We start from the raw sequence: 6,551 nt of genomic DNA on the forward strand, positions 1-6,551 counted from the left end.
TTATGCCTCTGCCTATGTCACCTGCTTAAATATGGCCAAAGATGGCTGTCTAATTCTGAGCTGGAGGGCTCAGAGTCAGGCTCAGCTGACGCTGGCTCTGGCTCTGGGTTCATGTCGATGTCACATGTCGTTTCTTCTCGCCGGAATCAGGGCAGTTCACCAGCTGGCCCTGCTACCAAATGCGCACTCCGCCATCATCGGGTGTAATAGAGCCACCTTATTGGTTGGCAATGGCAAACAACGCCTCAACGCAGTCTATATTTTTTTTCATGCAAGATTTCGAGGAAATTATGTTCATAACATGTAACGAGTAACGGCATAAATTGTAGAAATGTAGTGGAGTAGAAAGTACAGATAACTGCTGCGAAATGTAATGGAGTAAAATACAAAGTATGCATTATTATTTTTTACTTAAGTAAAGTACAGATACGTAAAAAAAATACTTAAGTACAGTAACGAAGTACAAATACTTAGTTACATTCCACCACTGCTAATGAGGGAACGTAATGAGGAGGACTTGTTTTTTCCTACAGTGATGAGACTCTATTAGCAGAAGTATAAAACCCAGGAATTGCATGCAGACATTTCACTGAACTGGCAGTTGTAAATCTTTTGTGATGTAAAAAGTCTTTTGATATTGGAAAAACCTTAATATTCTGTAAAAAATCATCTTTACATTCAGTGAAAGTGTTTTTGACTGAAGTTTTAGCATCGAAAAATCATGTAATTAGGTTCAAATAATTGAATATAAGCTATTTTACAGTGATGGTACAGGTTCATAGAATAGAACAAAAACAAATGAAGAGGTTATTAGTACATGAGACTGCAGCCAGCTGGCGTCTATCTATCTATCTATAAATCTATGTGACACATCAGCCTTATCTACCATCACATATGGACAGACGCAGCAGAGCACTGGTTCAGCTATCCCATGTTCTGACATGTCGTCTCTCTGCCCTTCCATCTTGACGCTTTCCTACCAGCAGCGGGTTCAACTCCTCGCAAGCACAAGCACAAGGGATAAGCACAATGGATATGGGTGGTGGTGAAGGAGACGCACCACCCCGCCTCTGCGACCATGGCTGTGGTGCCCCTGAGCAAGGCACCGATCTACCCCAGCTCCCCAGGTTCCTCCTAGGGAAGCCCCCTGCCACAGAGTTTCTAATGCATACTCTTGTGTGTGTGTTTCGTTCACTTTGTGTGGGTAAAATGCAGAGAGTCATTTCCCTGAGAGGGATCAATAAAGTATGACTTAAACTTAAAAGTTATTTAGACAGAACCAAATCAATCTGATATTACTTACTAACATTATGAGACTGTATGTTTAGACAATACTTTTCACAGCTTCTGAAGTCAGTGATTTGTGCACTACAGCAAAAAAAGGATTTAAATGGAACAATGTCTAACAGAGTAAGGCTGTCAGTTTTTATTTGATATTCGAACATAGGTTCGAACGAGGGGTGAAAAGTTCGTATTCGAACTGTAATTTCCCATTCGGCTGTAGGCTGTCATCTCCCTCAACCCGTCAGACCATTTGAAGTAGTTTTCATTGTATTCCAGCAGAGGGCGCTATTATATTATTGACCTATCATTGGGCCCCTCTTGACCTGCAGCCTCTCAGCGGTAAAGGTTAGGAACATTAAGCTAACATTAAGCTAACTTGATATTTGCTAAATGGATTGTAACGAGGAAAGCCGCCCTGGGCGGACAATCACGACGCCAACACACATGAGAGAAGCGGCGTGTGGAGGTATTTTGGTTTTTACACAATGGATGGTAAAGTCACGGACAAAAATACGGCTGTTTGTCGGCTGTGCAAAAAGAAGTTATCGTACCATTCAGCAACAACAAATTTACGGGCTCACCTGCTAGCTCACCATCCATAGCTCCATTTCTTGCAAATAATATGAGAAAGGGATTTGGTTAGTAAAGTTTGACTATTGCTCTGTTTAACCTTGCTACAAAGCTGTCGAAGTGCCTCCCATTATCTGAGATGTAGGCACTGGTTATACTGTGACACTTTGAGACTCACGGTGACAGGCAAGGAATAAGTTCATAAAAATGTTTTTAAAAAATACTGATTATATGCATTTAGTTGCCGTGTGAATGTTTTACAGGCTTTGCAAGGAATAAAACACATGAACAAAAGCAATTACTGTGTTGTAGTGTATTGAGGTGAGGTTTGAGTGTGTATGTGGCGGGGTGTTGGGGGGGGGGTTCGATTATGTTCGAACAATGACGGATCTTTTTAGATTCGTTCGAACATAATTTCTTTTTAAAGTGACAGCACTAGTGGGTGGGTGGAACACACACAAAGTCGTTTAGCAGTATATAAAAAAAAAAAGTGGTATATTTATTATTTATTTTGGAAGGCAACTGAATGTGTAGAGTAATGTATGTACCGCCCATTAAACTGGAATAAAAACAAAATTAATATACTATAATAATTATATTATACTATAATATAATATACTAATATAATAAATATACACGGCTGTGCTTTTAGGAGTTTTCCATGTAGCATTTGTTTATTGTGTGATGTCACACTGAGTGTATTTTACCTCCGTTGTTATTTGGCTTTGTCTTGCTAGTTGAGTTAGCCCGTAGCTTTTATGTATTATGAGAGTTAACAAGCTAATGTTTGTGTTTACACACATATAGATGCCACGTGGTAAGGGTTACCGTCGCTCCCAGGCAGGGAAGAGGAGGATGGAGCAACAACAGACTTGTTGTTGTTACACCTCAGTACAGTCAGGATGTGTTTTTTTTTTTTTTTTGATATATGGCAGTGGCTGGCACCACAAACCGGAGCAATGGCTTTTGGGCATTTGGGTTAGGGTTTTTTGTTCTCAGGCTAACAGAAATGTTTCTCCCTTTGTTGCAGATTGTTCTTCTTGTAGGGGACTCCCATTTGCGATCCATTGCAGATGGTATTGTGAACATGCCAGGGGGTTTCCTGTCCTTTGGCGTCATGTCCACACCAGGAGCATGTGCTGATGTGCTCAGGACTGAAGTTGTGCTTTCTGATTCCTGATGCTGTCTGTCAAAGCTCCTGGGAACAACCTGACAGCCAGTAGGACAGTTGATGAGGCAGGAGCAGCTTTTGCACAGTACCTGATAACTGTTTGAAGTAAATGGCCAAAGGTAGCTATTCATTTATTTATTTATTTCAATATAAGCAACATCTGTAGGTGCAATATACTTTTGTAATGATGGCCGATTGTTTTCTGCAGGTATTTGTGGTTGATTTTGTGCCGCACTTGACAATCCAAGCTGACTATCAGGAGTTGCTCCGACAGGAATTCCAATGTGTGGCAGCACGTCTTGGTATAATTATTATACAACTGTGTGCAATTTATTTATATTAATATAACTATTATGTCTTAATGAGAGAATGTGTTTATTTGAAATTTATTTTATTATTGTAATAACTATTGAAACGGTCTAACTGATTTGTTTTTGTTCAGGAGTCGAGTATTACCACCAAACAAACCACTTCCCTCTGGACTATCCTGAGCTGTGGTGCCCTGATGGTGTAAGTAAAATATGTTTATATTCATATGGGAAGTGCTTCATTATAGGTAACAATAAAGGTAATAATCTGTTATTTTCTCATTGTTTTTGCAGGTTCACCTCAGTGACAATGTGGGGATGCCAATTCCTGTGCAGTTGATGTGGACTGCAGCCAACCTTCAACTAGAGACACCACCACCTGCAGCACAGATGCAGCATCCGGTGTCTCCTAAGCCAAGGATTGTTGATTGTGAAGGGAAAGGTTCCTGCTCCACCACCACCCCCTCCTGAATGGACAGTTGTGCTGTTATGTGCCACATTTCCTACTGCGCATGTGTAAAGGTGCGGGCTGTTCGCGGGAAGTGGAGATAGAGTGGTCATTGTTATGGTCATGGGTGGTTGAAGTAAAGTCTTAAAAAACGTACAGTTGTCGTCAGAGTTTATTGAGCTAACAATGGTAGCAGAGGATGGCTGCTGGTAATTATAAAGTTCCGCCGGCGTTTGATGAGAAGAAATCTTACGAAAGCTGGAAAAATGAAGTTGAAATCTGGAGACTTGTTACTGACTTGGATAAAAAGAAGCAAGCCTTGGCGGTTGTCTTGTCGCTAACAGGAAGAGCGAGAGACAGCGCGCTGGAAATAGCCGCAGGGGATTTGAACAAAGACGATGGAATGACTACACTTTTGCTAAAACTGGACTCAGTGTTCTTGAAAGAGGAAAAGGACCGCCAATACGAGGCGTACACGGAGTTTGACCGGATAACAAAAGACAATGGCGTTTCGATGGTGGACTACATTGTCGAGTTTGAACGGAGGTACAACAGAATTCGCCAGTTCAAAATGGAGCTGCCGGATGCGGTGTTAGCATTCAAACTGCTAGACACTGCGGGACTTCATATTAAAGACAAACAGTTGGCACTTACCGCTTGTCCAAGTCTCACGTTTGACAATATGAAAGCCGCCTTGAAGAGGATATTTGGTGATACTACGCCACAGAGCGGGGCTGATGCACTGCAGGTGAGCGGAGATGCAACTGACGCTGCCTACTACACAAAGATTACCGGCAGGAGAGCAAGTAGGTCAAATCTGCAACACCAAGCAGCTGTTCAAGGTACCAATCCGCTTGACAGATATGGTAGGAGAACGAAATGTGCAGTATGCCAAAGCTTATATCACTGGGCAAAGGACTGCCCCCACAAAAATGAACATGCTAAACTAACAGAAGATGAAAGACAAACAGATGTTGAAGAATGCAACATTACTTTATTGTCTAAAGACACATTGTCTGACACAGAGATTTTCATGGTGGAGTCTCTGGGATCTGCTGTGATCGATACAGCTTGCACCAGAACAGTGTGTGGAGAAAAATGGCTTGATCATTATGTTGGTCAACTAACACAGGATGAGTTACTGAAAATGAAGGACGTGAAAAGTGCAAGACCATTCAAGTTTGGCGATGGGAGAATTGTCCATTCCACAAAGAAAGTGAAAATCCCAGCTGTGATAGCACAAACTAAATGCCAAATTGAGACAGAAGTTGTCCCAGCCGATATCCCTTTGCTTTTAAGCAAAACGTCACTGAAAAGAGCAGGTGCAGTTTTAGATATTGAGAATGACAAAGCCATAATGTTCAAACAACCTGTGAAACTTGAACTGACATCATCAGGACATTATTGTGTGAACTTGAGGGATAAGAATACCCCAGATGGAAGTGACATCCAAAATGAAAATGACATTCTCATTGTGACAGAAAACATGACAAAACAAGAAAAACAAAAAGTGCTGGCGAAACTGCACAAACAGTTTGGACATGCCTCAGTTGACAAACTGCAAAAACTACTGACCTGCTCAGGTAATACTGATGAGGAGTGCATCACAATCCTGAAGGATGTAGTAAAGAACTGCGAGACATGCATCAGATACAGTAAACCAAAGCAAAAGCCAGCAGTAGGTTTACCCATGGCCTCAGCCTACAATGAAACCGTAGGTATGGACTTACATGAGCTAGAGCCAGGGGTGTGGTATCTGCATGCCATTGACCACTTCACAAGATTCAGTGCAGGGAGCATTATTACCACCAAGAAACCCAAAGAAATAGTGAAACACTTTATTCACTGCTGGATAAGTGTTCATGGTCCTCCACGCAGACTGTTCACCGACAATGGGGGTGAATTTAATAACGAAGAAATGAGGGACATGGCTGAAAACTTTAACATTGAAGTGAAAACGACTGCAGCTTATAGTCCATGGAGCAATGGTCTCTTAGAAAGGCATAATCAAACTCTCACTGAAATTCTGTTGAAAGTAAAGAGAGACAACGCATGTGACTGGAAGACAGCCCTAGACTGGGCCCTGATGGCAAAAAACTCTATGCACAATGTGCATGGCTACAGTCCTTATCAGCTTGTGTTCGGGCAGAACCCAAATCTGCCGTCAGTTCTCACTGATAAGCCGCCAGCTCTAGAAGGGACTAGCGCATCTACTTGGATAGCCCAACACATCTCAGCATTACATGCCACAAGGAGAGCATTCACTGAAGCAGAATGCTCCGAGCGGATCCGAAGAGCCCTTCGTAAACAACTGCGACCCACTGATGACCGTTATGAAACGGGGAATAAAGTTTACTATAAACGGGTGGATTCTACAGAGTGGAAAGGTCCAGGTGTGGTCATCGGTCAAGATGGTGTGGTGATATTTGTTCGGCATGGGGGCACTTATGTTCGTGTACATCAATCCAGACTTCGAAAGGTTGATGGCTGTGTATTGAGAGACAGAGATGATCAGTTGATGAGAACTGAAAATGTCAGATTACAAGAAACAGGACTCTATGAAAATGACACTGTAAATGAAAGTGAGGAAGAGGCACCCTCAAATGATGAAGATGCTGAGGTTAACAAGGAGCCCTCCCACACATCAGCAGACTCAAATACTACTTGTGAAGGACTTAAGCTGAAAGCTGGACAAGTAGTTACATACACAGACAGTGATAGTGGCCAAACACACACTGGAAAAATCCTCAGCAGGGCAGGAAAGTCCACT

At 42.2% G+C, this 6,551-nt stretch overlaps 1 long non-coding RNA gene across 1 annotated transcript; it reads left to right on the forward strand.

Annotated features, from left to right (window-relative positions):
• Positions 1-3,026: 3,026 nt before the first annotated feature.
• LOC121191871 lies at positions 3,027-3,487 on the forward strand. Its single transcript, XR_005895154.1, has 3 exons — positions 3,027-3,144; positions 3,234-3,327; positions 3,468-3,487. It is a non-coding gene; the product is annotated as an uncharacterized LOC121191871 (long non-coding RNA).
• Positions 3,488-6,551: the final 3,064 nt, after the last annotated feature.

The sequence above is a fragment of the Toxotes jaculatrix genome, chromosome 13 (assembly GCF_017976425.1).
Source record: "Toxotes jaculatrix isolate fToxJac2 chromosome 13, fToxJac2.pri, whole genome shotgun sequence".
In the NCBI taxonomy this organism is placed as follows: Eukaryota; Metazoa; Chordata; class Actinopteri; family Toxotidae; genus Toxotes; species Toxotes jaculatrix.